At 47.0% G+C, this 13,751-nt stretch overlaps 1 protein-coding gene across 1 annotated transcript in view; it reads left to right on the top strand.

The window, feature by feature from the left end:
- ACTR3B (actin related protein 3B) overlaps nt 1-13,751 on the top strand; it is a 1,022,089-nt gene that overhangs the window by 270,110 nt on the left and 738,228 nt on the right. The window lies entirely within an intron of this gene.

Here is a 13,751-nt window from a genome sequence, read left to right on the forward strand (position 1 = left end):
GAATTGATCCCTTTACCATTATGTCATGGCCTTCTTTGTCTCTTTTGATCTTTGTTGGTTTAAAGTCTATTTTATCAGAGACTAGGATTGCAACCCGTGCCTTTTTTTGTTTTCCATTTGCTTGATAGATCTTCCTCCATCCCTTTATTTTGAGTCTCTGTTTGTGTGTCTCTGCACGTGAGATGGGTTTCCTGAATACAGCACACTGATGGGTCCTGACTCCTTATCCAGTTTGCCAGTCTGTGTCTTTTAATTAGAGCATGTAGCCCATTTACATTTAAAGTTAATATTGTTATGTGTGAATCTGATCCTGTCATTATGATGTTAGTTGGTTATTTTGCTCGTTAGTTGATGCAGTTTCTTCCTAGCCTCGATGGTCTTTACAATTTGGCATGTTTTTGCAGGGGCTGGTACCAGTTGTTCCTTTCCATGTTTAGTGCTTCCTTCAGGAGCTCTTTTAGGGCAGGCCTGGTGGTGACAAAATCACTCAGCGTTTGCTTGTCTGTAAAGTATTTTATTTCTCCTTCAGTTTTGAAGCTTAGTTTGGCTGGATATGAAATTCTGGGTTGAAGATTCTTTTCTTTAATAATGTTGAATATTGGTCCCCACTCTCTTCTGGCTTGTAGAGTTTCTGCCGAGAGATCAGCTGTTAGTCTGACGGGCTTCCCTTTGTGGGTAACCTGACCTTTCTCTCTGGCCGCCCTTAACATTTTTTCCTTCATTTCAACTTTGGTGAATCTGACAATTATGTGTCTTGGAGTTGTTCTTCTCGAGGAGTATCTTTGTGGCGCTCTCTGTATTTCCTGAATCTGAATGTTGGCCTGCCTTGCTAGATTGGGGAAGTTCTCCTGGATAATATCTTGCAGAGTGTTTTGCAACTTGGTTCCATTCTCCCCGTCATTTTCAGGTACACCAATCAGACGTAGGTTTGGTCTTTTCACATAGTCCCAAATGTCTTGGAGGCTTTTTTCGTTTCTTTTTATTCTTTTTTCTCTAAACTTCCCTTCTCACTTCATTTCATTCATTTCATCTTCCATCAGTGATACCCTTTCTTCCAGTTGATCGCATCTGCTACCGAGGCTTCTGCAATCTTCGCGTAGTTCTTGATACTTGGCTTTCAGCTCCATCAGCTCCTTTAAGCCCTTCTCTCCATTGGTTATTCTAGTTATCCATTCTTCTAATTTTTTTTTCAAAGTTTTTAACTTCTTTGCTATTGTTTTGAATTTCCTCCCATAGCTCAGAGTAGTTTGATCGTCTGAAGCTTTCTTCTCTCAACTTGTCAAAGTCATTCTCCATCCAGCTTTGTTCCATTGCTGGTGAGGAACTGCGTTCCTTTGGAGGAGGAGAGGTGCTCTGCTTTTTAGAGTTTCCAGTTTTTCTTCTCTGTTTTTTCCCCATCTTTGTGGCTTTATCTACTTTTGGTCTTTGATGATAGTGATGTACAGATGGGTTTTTGGTGTGGATGTCCTTTCTGTTTGTTAGTTTTCCTTCTACCAGACAGGACCCTCAGCTGCAGGTCTGTTGGAGTTTACTAGAGGTCCACTCCAGACCCTGTTTGGCTGGGTGTCAGCAGCAGTGGCTGCAGAACAGCGGATTTTCGTGAGACCACAAATTCAGCTGTCTGATAGTTCCTCTGGAAGTTTTGTCTCAGAGGAGTACCCGGCCGAGTGAGGTGTCAGTCTGTCCCTACTGGGGGGTGCCTCCCAGTTAGGCTGCTCAGGGGTCAGGGACCCACTTTAGGAGGCAGTCTGTCCATTCTCAGATCTCCAGCTAAATGCTGGGAGAACCACTACTCTCTTCAAAGCTGTCAGTCAGACAGGGACATTTAAGTCTGCAGAGGTTCTTGCTGAATTTTTGTTTGTCTGTTGCCCTGCCCCCAGAGGTGGAGCCTACAGAGGCAGGCAGGCATCCTTGAGCTGTGGTGGGCTCCACCCAGTTCGAGTTTCCTGGCTGCTTTGTTTACCTAAGCAAGCCTGGGCAATGGTGGGCGCCCCTCCCCCAGCATTGCTGCTACCTTGCAGTTTGATCTCAGACTGCTGTGCTAGCAATCAGCGAGACTCCGTGGGCATAGGACCCTCCGAGCCAGGTGCGGGACACAATCTCCTAGTGTGCTGTTTTCCAAGCCTGTTGGAAAAGCGCAGTATTAGGGTGGGACTGACCCGATTTTCCAGGTGCCGTCTGTTACCCCTTTCTTTGACTAGGAAAGGGAACTCCCTGACCCCTTGCGCTTCCTGGGTGAGGCAATGCCTTGCCCTGCTTTGGCTCGCGCACAGTGCGCTTCACCGACTGTCCTGCACCCACTGTTTGGCACTCCCTAGTGAGATGAAACTGGTACCTCAAACAGAAATGCAGAAATCACCCGTCTTCTGTGTTGCTCAGGCTGGGAGCTGTAGACTGGAGCTGTTCCTATTTGGCCATCTTGGCTCCACCCCCATAAATGAGCTTTTTCACAATCAAATTAAATATTACTTAAGTAAGCTGAGCTTTCCTAACTAAATGCTGCCACAGGTATGATTTTAAAATATTTTTCTTTTTCAGAATAGTTTTTTGTTTTTTTTAGACACAGAGTCCTGCTATGTTGCTCAGGCTGGTCTCGAACTCCTGGATTCAAGCAATCTTCCCGCTTCAGCCTCCCAAAGTGCTTGGACTACAGGTGTGAGCCCCTGTTCCCAGCTTGCACAGAGTCTTGATACCTTCTGTGGCTGGCAGGTATCCAGTGGTTCCCAGAAGTCCACTTGTGAGTCTGCAGGAAGAGGGGGTTTATTTTTGAAGGTCCAGACTTAGCCTGTCCTTAAAATCAGCCTCTTCATGCTCATCACCCATGGCTGCACTCTTCCCTTTTTAGTCATTATGGAGAGATGGTGATATGTGTCCTAACAGTCAAAAATGCTCCTGACTAGAAGGTGGGGCTTCAGCTAAGCGTTGGCCTGGGGCACAGCAGATCCCCCGTTTGGTGGGGGGGGTCTCCTCAGCCAATGATGACTTATTCTCTGGAAACTGCCCCAGTACACGGGAGACGCTTATGAGTTCTGAGCCTTCTTGTCCTCCCCATGCAGTTACTTGTGGTCACTGACTGATTTGGGGACAGCATCGTTTCCATCTCAGGCCAATCACAGTTGTCCTCCCGGGAATGGGAATGGTGAGCGGTGGCCATGCAGACTGGAGCTGGGACCCTGGTGATTGTGCAGAGCGCTGGGAGCTTGGCCAGGACTGTCTAGTTTCCGTCTTCCTGTGGTTTGGCTGTTCAGCCCTTCCCTCAAATTTGGGAGTTACTCAGTCCCTTGGAAATGCGTCCAGCTCGAGTCTGTGAAAGTCACTTTCTATTTCTTCTGTTTTATTACTGGGGTGGTGGAGAGGAAGGCAGCACGCTTCTGATTGGCCTGCGAGACCCCCTAGCGGGTCCTCGTTCCCACTGGGGCCTGGTTCCCAGCACCTCTTCAGGCACATCCCGAACAGTGACAGAAGCTCACGCACAACCCTCTGCCTTTGCTGCATCGAAGCTGCCTTCTTATCCTTCTGTTTCCTCCTCCCCAGTCTCACCTCAGCGACACGGCGCAGCTCAGCCTCCTGCTCCGTGAAGACTTCTTTGTCCCCCTTCTTGGGCGCTTTCTTTCCGTTGCTGTGGGATCAGTCAGACCCAGCACTGTGACATTCAATTGATCACCCAGAGTTTCTGGCGTGTTTCTGCTCCCTGGAGGCATGGACTCATTCTGACACTTCCTTTCTATCCCTCAGTGCTGAACGCAGAGTCACACACTTTCAGGTGCTCAGTGGCACTTTACTCAGCAGAGATGGGAAGGAGCAAACATCTTGAGGAACAAGAAGACCCCAGTTCCTCATCAGGATAAAGGCTGTATTTTCAGAGGAAGTCAGGCCAGAATATGGCGGGCATCAAGTGTCAGGATGAGGAACTCGTCCCAGGTGTGAGTCCTCAAAATGCAAACGCAGCCACTAATTGTAAGGAGCCTCCACAGAGACTTCCTGATGAAAGGAAGCAGCATGGAGGACTGTTGGCATGGAGGAAAGGACAGTGGCGTAGGAAGAGTGACCTATTCCATCGGGGTGGAAGAGTGCTGTTCACACTCAGCCAACAGTCATTGAGTTCCTCCCTTGTCCCAGAGACTGGTCCGAGTGTTTTCACACTACCCAGTTTAATTTACACAAAGACCTGTGAGGTGCATAGGCCAGGCTCAGAGATAAGAGGATTGAAGCTCAGGATGCTGAGTGCCTTGTCCGTGGTCAGATGGTGATTAAGGGGCAGAGCTTGGGCAGGAATCCAGGTGCCCCCCAGGTGTTCTGACTCCAGAGCATCTTCTCTCCATAGCCTTTGGCTTTCCTTTTACGTGAGTCACTGCGGTCATCCTCTCAGCTGTGAGCTTCACCACTAGAGACTAGTTGACAAAACTGTGCTGGACAGGTATGTTTATTGCAGCACTATTTACAATAGCAAAGACTTGGAACCAACCCAAATGCCCATCAGTGATAGACTGGATAAAGGAAATGTGGCACACATACACCATGGAATACTATGCAGCCATAAAAAAAGAAAGAGTTCATGTCCTTTGCAGGGATATGGATGAAGCTGGAAGCCATCATTCTCAGCAAACTAACACAGGAACAGAAAATCAAACACCGCATGTTCTCACTCATAAGTGGGAGTTGAACAATGAGAGGACATGGACACATGGAGGGGAACATCACACACCGGGGTCTGTTGGGGAGTGGGGGGCAAGGGGAGAGAGAGCATTAGGACAAATACCTAATGCATGCAGGGCTTAAAACCTAGATGAGAAGTTGATAGGTGCAGCAAACCACCATGGCACATGTATACCTATGTAACAAACCTGTACGTTCTGCACATGTATCCCAGAACTTAAACAAACAAAACTGTGCTGGACACACCATCCTTTGGCACAACGTGGCCTAAAGGGACCTGCCTAGTCAGGTCTGTGCTGTGCCCTCTGCGGCTGGGCAGAATTAATTCCTCCACATCTCTCAGGTTTCAGTTCTCACAGCCCTGTGCACCTGTTTTGATCACTTGTACTGGAACTGTGATCTTCTACTTATTTGTATGATTATTGGGTGATGGTGGTCTCCCTGCTGCCCTGACACACACACACACACACACACGTGCCCATGCACAATTGTGAGCTCCATGAGAACAGACAGCTGTGTGCTGCTATTACCATCTCCATCTGTTTTCATTAGTTATGACCATTCCCGGCACATAGCAGGTACACAGTTATTTGTAGGTGAACAAAAGTGTCAATAAACAAATGCTGGAATAGTGAATAAAGGAATGGATTGTGGATGTGACACATTTGGCCCAAACATTCAAATCCCTCATTGTGGGTCTGAAGAAATGCTGCGAGGAAGCTGGAGATTGCTCCAGGACTTCCCACCTCTTTTGTTCTGCCCTTGTCTCTGAAAACTCCCTGCCTCCGTCCTCTCCTCTTGGAATCTGCCTTTGGACCATGTTTTCCATCAGGAAGGTCATCACATGCCCCACTCTGAGAGGGAGATGACTGCCAGTGGCCTCTGTGCCACCCACCTGTGGGGCTCTGTGGCGAACAGAAAGCGGTTCCCTAACCGGGGGGTGGCGTTGTAAAGGCGATAGGGTGGGAGATGTATTCCTCCTATCATGCCAGTTACACCAAGACTGAGGTCTGCAGCTTTTACAAATGTGCAGATCCACAAGCCCACAGCCCTATTACATCCCCTTGGTGCTGTCCTTGCAATAGTGAGTGAGTTCTTGTGAGATCTGCTTGTTTAAAAGTGCATGGCCCCTTCCTCTCCCTCTCTTGCTTCTGCTCTGGCCATGTGAAGTGCCTCCTCCTGCGTCATCTTCTGCCATGAGTAAAAGCTTCCCGAGGCCTTCCCAGAGCAGACACTGCTGTGGTGCTTCCTGTACAGCCTGCAGAACCATGAGCCAATTAAGCCTGTTTTCTTTTGAAGGAGTCTCTCTCTGTCACCCAGGCTGGAGTGCAGTGGCACAATCTCGGCTCACTGCAACCTCTGCCTCCCGGGTTCAAGTGATTCTCCTGCCTCAGCCTCCCGAGTAGCTGGGACTACAGGCGCCTGCCACCATGCCTGGCTAATTTTTTGTATTTTTAGTAGAGATGGGGGTTTCACCGTGTTAGCCAGGATGGTCTCGATCTCCTGACCTGGTGATCCACCGGCTTCAGCCTTCCAAAGTGCTGGGATTACAGGTGTGAGCCACCGTACCCGGCCCAAATTTATAATTTTCTTATAAATTATCCATTCTCAGGTATTTCTTTACAGCAGTGCAAGAACAGCCTAATATATCAGTTCAAACATGGAAAAGAAGGGAAAGTGGAGGGGGAGTTGACCACAGAGCAGTGATTCAATCACCCATGCCAAAGTCCCAGCTACTCAGGAGGCTGAGGCAGGAGGATTGCTTGAGCCTAGGAGGTCAAGGTTGCAGTGAGGGGTGATCATGCCACCACACTCCAGCCTGGGTGAAAGAGTGATGTAAACAATCTCTCTCTTCTCCAAAAGTTCTCTGCGGCCTTTCACAACCAGCCCTGATTTCTCCCACAGTGAGAGAATGGCTATTATTATTATTATTTTTTTTTACCTTCAATTAGTTGATCTGCTGTAGAACCTCCTGTAAGTAGAATCTAGAACATACACTCTTTCGTGTCTGGCTTCTTTTGCCCAGCAGAATGGCTGAGAGAGTCGCCCATGTGTTGCATGAGCAGACTTTTAGTACCAACCATGTTTTGTTACGTGAATACACTACAGTTTGTTTATCCACTTTCCTGCTGATGGACATTTGGGCTATTTGTTTTTATAAGTCTTTCACTGTGTCGTCTGCATTTTGTTTTGTGTTTTGTGAAATGCTGAAGGGAAGATTTTTTATTTGTCTTTAGAATGATAACTGCGTAGAACACCTTCCTCTTTTAGTCCCTGCCCCCTTGTAAAGCCGTAAGGAAAGGATCATGTTTCTTCTTTCTCCTCCACCCACCCTCACCTAATTGTAGCTAATGTTCTTTTTCTCAGTGTTAACTTTGTTCTTTTGTTACTTGGCCTGGGAGTTTCAAATCACAGCTGTTACTCGGCTCACTGATACCACAGCCTTCGCTTCTGGGGTTCAAGCCATTCTCCTGCCTCAGCCTCCAGAGTAGCTGGAATTACAGGCATACGCCGCCACATCCAGCTAATTTTTGTATTTTCAGTAGAGACGGGGTTTCACCATGTTGGCCAGGCTGGTCTTGAACTCCTGACCTCAAGTGATCCACCTGCCTTGCCTCCCAAAATACTGGGATTCCAGGTGTGAGCTACCACACCTGGCCAGTATACCTTTTCTATCGTCTACCTTCTTTCCTTTTCCACTCCTATTTGTTTATTCCCTGCATCATTTCTACATTGCTGGACCCATAATATTTATATTCTGCTCTGTCACTAATCCTCATGTATGTTTTAGCCTTTATTCTACAATTAAATGCAGCCAAGGCTCTTTGTTAGCCTGTCTGGTTTAGTTTTCCTTTAAAAACTTTTTTAAAAAATTATTTTGATTCAGTAGAAATGAAGTCTCACTACGTTGGCCAAGCTGGTCTTGAACTCCTGAACTTAAGTGATTCTCCCACCTTGGCCTCCCAAAACACTGGGATTACAGGTATGACTCACTGTGTCTGGCCTGTCTGGTTTAGCTTCCTAACCAATCTTCAGGTTAGCTGAATTTCATACTCCAGCACTTTCCTGAAGGAGACTCCTAAGAGCAATATCATTTGAATTCTTTCCTGTTAAAAAACTTTTGTCTGTCATCTGTGAATGAAGGACCATTTGGCTGGACACAAAATCCTTGGCTTACACTCTCTGTACTTAAAGGCCTAGTGTGTATCGTTACATTGTCTTCTGGCTTTGAATTTTGCTGAGGCAAGCCTGATTTCTTCCCTTAGTAGTGACTTTTTTTGTCTGGCTGCACGAAGGATTCCTTTTTAATCTTTGAAGTTCAATAACTTTAATATCCCGTGTTGTAAGGTCAACAATTCTGGGTTAATATTCCCTGGTACACTGTATTCCTTTTAAATGTATACATACAAATCTTTATTTTATGAAAGAGTTCTTCAATTATAAATTTAATTTGTTCCATTATTTTGATTTTCTTTTTTTGTAAAAAAAAAATTTGATTATGCATGCATCAGCTTGCTTTTACTTGTTTTCTCCATATATTCTATCCTCTCTAGTCATTTTAAATTCAGTCTTTGGGGCTGGGCGCGGTGGCTCACGCCTGTAATCCTAGCACTCTGTGAGGCCAAGGTGGGCAGATCACCTGAGGTCAGGAGTTCGAGACCAGCCTGACCAACACGGAGAACCCTCGTCTCTACTAAAAATACAAAAAAAGCCCGGTGACCTTGGGCAAATTACTTCTCCTGTCTGGGCCTCTATCTCTCATCTGTGTGACAAGGAGGTGACTCCATGGCCTCCTCTTGCCCCCTCGGTTCCAACAATTTCATTATTAAAGTCGTCTTCAGAGAGAGGGATGGATGGCGTGTCTCCGGGCACCGTCTGATGTTGAGCCATTATGGCTGGAATGTGTCTTTGCAGAGAGCTGCTGTCCTGCGTGGACGCCAGCTTTGCCCAGCAGTCATGCTGGGTGGGACAGTGGCACCAGGGGAGGCAACAAGACTAGGGCAATGTGGGGAATGAAGACTCCGTCTTTCCATGTCTGCTCCTTCTGGAGGATCTCCTGGCTTCAGGGATTTCAGAGAGTTTGGCTTGAAGACAGAAGTGAAATTCTCATTTCATGCCTGTAATCTGACACGTGCCTGTAATCCCAGCTACTCGGGAGGCTGAGGCAGGAGAATCGCTTGAACCCGGGAGGTGTAGGTTGCAGAGAGCCGAGATCGCGCCATTGCACTCCAGCCTGGGCAAGAAGAGCGAAACTCCGTCTCAGAATAATAATGATTCAGTTTTTCTTTTCACTCTATCACTTGTGCACTTTTTGTCCCTGGTATCACTTAGTGGCTGTGCCAGTATCTATGCCTGCGGTTTGCCCTGGTCTCATTCCAATTTCATCTTAATTTCTGCAATGATTTTATTTTCTTCTCCAACTTATTTCCCCAGTTTGCCCACTGCTGCTTCATCTTGTTCTTACCATCTCATGCTCTTTCCGGAGTAACTGAATGTCTGCCGGATGTTTTTCCTCAATAGAAGCAATTCTTAAGATTAAAAAAAAAGCACATGAAATATCAGGTCACTATTTTTAATTGTATCATGGCAACATTTTTTTTGGTGAGTGTTATTTTTCTGTTAGGACATTTGATTGCTCATTTCCCGCCTTTTTCTAACAGCATCTTTAACTTATTTTGTATTAGGTATTATTAAATAAGTTAGGCTTTCTGGAGACATGAGGGGTCTTCTAGCAGAAAAGAGTTTCTGCTGCTACAGAGGCAAATTGTTTCCACTTAATAAGCTTTGACCTCAACAGTGGGCAATCAGTATATAGTTGTGGGTTGAATAAATTCTAGGAAAGCATCTGATTAATGCATTCATACTCAGTAATAAGCAGCTTTGCACTGATTTTCAGGAGCTGAATGGGAGACTTCTTGTTGAGATTGATTAAACCTCAGGGAATAAATAATAAATTAAGCATATCCTTTGTAATACAAATGAAGTTATTATGTATGTAAAAACAACTTAAAAGTGTTTTAAAAGAGATAAATCTAAAATGTTTTTCTTCTCTGTTTTCAGCATTAAAAACTGGAATTATAAAATTGAGTATAAAAATAATTAAAATCAGCTTTCTTTACTGTAGTGTGGGAGTTAATAGAAACAGGAGGGAGGGAAGAACCAGAGGGAAAGGAGGAGGAAGGGACCTCAGGAGAGAAAAACAACTTTGCTCTTCAGAGAAGCATGAGGCCCAGATCCCCCAGGGCGGCCTCGTGAGGATGCCTGGGGGCTGGGAGAGACTGGAAGGTTGGCCCTGTGTGGTGGGAATGTCCCCAGCGGCCAGGCTGCCATGCAGCCACAGCGTTTATTTCTCCGTGCTGCCATACGTGGAACCGAGTGTCTGGGTCCAGCAGAACGGTGCTAACTCTCTCCCAGGCTGGAGTGCACTGGTGCAATCTCGGCTCACTGCAACCTCTGCCTCCCGGTGCCATTAATCTGGATAACTGAAGTCAGGGCCAAGCCAAGGGCGAGTGCTCCTCTGCAATCATAACAATGCAGAAAGTGCCCTGCCTGGGAACCCGCAGAAGAACCGGCTTGTAGACAAATCTTGGCAGTAAAAGCCGGGTGACCTTGGGCAAATTACATCTCCTGTCTGGGCCTCTATCTCTCATCTGTATGACAAGGAGGTGACTTCACGGCCTCCTCTTGCCCCTTCGGTTCCAATAATTTCATTATTAAAGTTGTCTCCATAGAGAGAGATGGATGGCGTGTCTCCGGGCACCCAGTCTGATGTCGAGCCGTTACGGCTGGGATGTGTCTTTGCAGAGAGCCACTGTCCTGCGTGGACTCCAGCTTTGCCCAGCAGTCATGCTGGGTGGGACAGTGGCACCAGGGGAGGCGACAGGACTGGGGCAACCTGGGGAATGAAGACTCAATCTTTCCATGTCTGCTCCTTCTGGAGGATCTCCTGGCTTCAGGGACTTCAGGGACTTTGGCTTGAAGACAGAAATGAAATTCTCAATAATTTCAAAAAGATGAAAAATGCCGTAGTCCCCTCCTACACATTGCCACCCACATTCTCTTTCTTTTCTCTCTCTCTCTCTTTTTTTTTTTGAGAAAGAGTCACACTTTGGTTCCAGGCTGGAGTGCACTTGCGCAATCTCGGCTCACTGCAACCTCTGCCTCCTGGGTTCAGCAATTCTTGTGCCTCAGCCTCCCGAGTAGCTGGGACTACAGGCACGGGCCACCACACTCAGCCAAATTTTTTGAATTTTTAGTAGAGATGGGGTTTTGCCATGTTTCCCAGGCTGGTCTTGAACTCCTAAGCTCAGGCAATCTTCCCGCCTCGGCCTCCCAAAGTACTGGGATTACAGGTGTGAGCCACCACACCCAGCCCGCATTCTCTTTCTAAAACACATCTTGTTACTCCCCAGGTGTCTACTGACTGACGCGTCCCTTGGCCTGAAGTTTGCATTTTGGGCCTTTAAGGACAGACACTTGGTTTTACTCATCTTCACGTCCTCAGAACTTCGAGTGGGACCTCACGTGAACCCTGACAGCCAAGGCCCTGCTGTTTTGAGACTCACGTCCAGGTCCATCCTCCTTACGAATCCCTGCGCCTCAAACCAAGGGCTGAACGGAGGAAGGGGGAGAGGGGGTGGGCTGCTACTGAGTGAGCAGACTCTCTCTCTGCAGACTTAGGCTTTCTTCTGGGTCATCTGTGGTTTAAATTAAAATAAGTGAAATGGTTTCAACCTGGGAGTTCCCTGATGGAAGGTGTAGCAGCCAGATGCTGAGGGGCCCCTTATCCCCACTTTCCAGTATCTCATTTGTGGAAGCCCCTGCCCTCCACAGAACAATCAAATGTTGCTTCCATGATTGTGTCATGTAAGATTAGAAGACGTTACGTATTTTGTCCTGCTGGCTGACTCTCTTGCCTCTCTCCCTTGCTGGATTTTTTTTTTTTTTTTTTGAGACAGGGTCTCACTCTATCACCCAGGCTGGAGTGCAATGGCATGATCACCACTCACTGCAACCTTGACCTTCTGTGCTTAAGCAATTCTCCAGCCTCAGCCTCCTGAGTCACTGGGACCACAGATGTATGTCCTGCCCAGCTAATTTTTATATTTTTTGTAGAGACGAGGTTTTGCCATGTTGCCCAGGCTGGTCTCAAACTCCCAAGCTCAAGCAATGAGCCTCCCAAAGTGCTGGGATTACAGGCGCGAGCCACCGCACCCGGCCTCCTTGCTGGCTTTAATGATGCTCACTGCCATATGCAGAGACCTGCAGGTCAGGGAACTGTAGGTGGCCTCCAGCCAGCAGCCAGCAGGGGGCTGAGATCTCGCCCCACCTCATAAGGCACTGAATCTTGCTCTCAGCCCTGTGAGCTCAGAGGCGAGGCCTCAGTCGAGACCTCAGACAAGACTCCAGCCCCAGCAGATGCCTTGAGTGCAACCCAGTGAGAGACGTTGGTGCCACAGAGGAGCCTGCTGAGTCGTGCCTGGATTCCTGATAGACAAACTGGGTCATAATATATGTGCATTGTTTTAAGCTACCAGTAAGGAAGGAGACCACTACTACTCCTGCTGCCCTCCTCCCCGCACCTTGCCTAGTTCACAAGACAGGAGGAAAGAGAGAAAGCAAAAAGTTGGAAAGAAACAAAAGTAAGATAAATAGCCAGACAACCTTGGCACCACCACCTGGCCCTAGGAGTTAAAAAAGTAATAATAACATCAACCCCTGACCTAAACTACTTGTGTTATCTGTAAATTCCAGACATTGTATGAAAAAGCATTGCAAAACTTTCTGTTCTATTAGCTGATGCACGTAGCCCCCAGTCACGTTTCCCACGCTTGTTCGATTTATCACGACCCTTTCACGTGGACCCCTTAAAGTCGTAAGCCTTTAAAAAGGCCAAGAATTTCTTTTTCGGAGAGCTCGCCTCTTAAGATGCGAGTCTGCTGATGCTCCCGGTGGAATAGACCACTTCTTTCTTTAATCTGGTGTCTGAGGAGTTTTGTCTGTGGCTCGTCCTGCTATACCAAGTGTGTGCTGATTTTCTCTGTACCTAAGGATAACTGGTAAAGAAGGTACCCAGAGTTAGCTACACTCAAGGTTCAGGGCACAGACTTTAAGACTGCCACATCGGCCTAAGTCTCTGAAACCAGTCACAGGATTGGGGATATCAGGGACCGCCCTCACTTCAGACCACGTGGCTAGGAATATGGGGTTCCCGTGACCACCTTCAGGTTCAGTAATTCACTAGAAAGACTCACGGAACTCAGGAAAGTGCCATAGTTACAATCACAGTTTCATTATCGCAAAAGGATACAAATTAGACCAGGCCAAAGGAAGAGATGCAGAGGATGAAGTCTGGGGGCTCCCCTCACCCTCTCAGCGTGGATGTGTGATGGTACAGAGTCTCTGCACCCAGGAGCTCACCTGTGCTTTGAGTCCGGGGATTTTCTGGAGGCTTCATTGCCTAGGCATGGTTGATTGAATCATTGCTTTTGTGGTAAACTCCCCCTCCATTTTCCCTTCTCTTCTCGGTTTGAACTGATATATTAGGCTGTTCTTGAATTGCTATAAAGAAATACCTGAGACTGGGTAATTTATTTTATTTTTTATTTTTCATTTTACTTTAAGTTCTAGGATACATGTGCAGAATGTGCAGGTTTGTTACATAGGTATACATGTGCCATGGTGGTTTGCTGCACCTGTCAACCCGTCATCTAGGTTTTAAGCCCTGCATGCATTGGGTATTTGTCCTAATGCTCTCCCTCCCCTTGCCCCCCACCCCCCGATAGGTCCTGGTGTGTGATGTTCCCCTCCCTGTGTCCATGTGTTCTCATTGTTTAACTGCCACTATGAGTGAGAACATGCGGTGTTTGGTTTTCTGTTCCTGTGTTAGTTTGAGGGAATGATGGCTTCCAGCTTCATCCATATCCCTGCAAAGGACATGAACTCATTCTTTTTTACGGCTGCATAGTATTCCATGGTGTATATGTGCCACATTTTCTTTATCCAGTCTATCATTGATGGGCATTTGGGTTGATTCCAAGTCTTTGCTATTGTAAACAGCGCTGCAATAAACATACGCGTGCCTATGTCTTTGA

The sequence above is a fragment of the Hylobates moloch genome, unplaced genomic scaffold (assembly GCF_009828535.3).
Source record: "Hylobates moloch isolate HMO894 unplaced genomic scaffold, HMol_V3 SCAFFOLD_1, whole genome shotgun sequence".
NCBI classification, from domain to species: Eukaryota; Metazoa; Chordata; class Mammalia; order Primates; family Hylobatidae; genus Hylobates; species Hylobates moloch.